This window comes from Cyprinodon variegatus, unplaced genomic scaffold, assembly GCF_000732505.1.
Source record: "Cyprinodon variegatus isolate N-32 unplaced genomic scaffold, C_variegatus-1.0 Scaffold1004, whole genome shotgun sequence".
In the NCBI taxonomy this organism is placed as follows: domain Eukaryota; kingdom Metazoa; phylum Chordata; class Actinopteri; order Cyprinodontiformes; family Cyprinodontidae; genus Cyprinodon; species Cyprinodon variegatus.
In genome coordinates, this window is record NW_015151457.1 from 89,383 (window position 1) to 90,288 (window position 906).

Genomic DNA, 906 nt, shown 5'->3' on the forward strand with positions numbered 1-906 from the left:
TGGATGGATGGATGGATGGATGGATGGATGGATGGATGGATGGATGGATGGATGGATGGATGGATGGATGGATGGATGGATGGATGGATGGAGTGTAGGTGAACGCTGATCCCTCCAGTTCATATGTGAGTATTGGTAGCCCTTCCTATGACTCCTATGACTGACTACCAATGAAGCAGCCCTCAGCCTTAAAAAGGTTGGTTACCCCTGATGTACAATCTATTGAATTTTGTGGTTGCCTTGTCCAAAACACTGATAAAGGGATATTTTTGTTTAACATTTAATATAATGGAAGCAAGAAGGCTGTGAAAGGACAAAATTTACTGAGGGAAAAAATATAATTAGGAAACAGAGGATTAATAGGTATGAAGATGCTAAAGGTACTAAGTGGAAGGGCATTCGTTGATGTTCTTTTAACTTGGCAGATTCTTTGTTGGGTCCGTTAAAATCGGATACACACATCGGAGATGCCTAAAAAGGCTTAAAGTGTAAAAAATTAAGAACCAGAGGTTCATCACCGGTGATTAATTAGTGGAAGAGTAATCATTGCCAGTACATTTGGTTCAAAAGAGAGAACTGGTCTTGCCTCACCATTCAGTTTCTCATAGATGTGGAAAGATAAGAATGTCAAACCGGTTGGGCTTGTCGAAGCGTTCCTGATAATTATCCACAGCCTTTCCTGGCAAGGAGAGTTATGAGCACTTTACTTCTTTGCTGTTGTTTATTTTTCTGAGAATAACCTTTAATATACTGCTGTTGACCACATCTGAACTATTGTTCCTGAGCCCGCTGACATCTGGCACCACTTTTATCGTCAGTTTCCACAAATCATTTAAGAGATCCAGCACAGTCAGAAGCCGGGGTTAAGTGGAGCCTCTGTGTTCCTGTGTCATGTATGAAAAACAG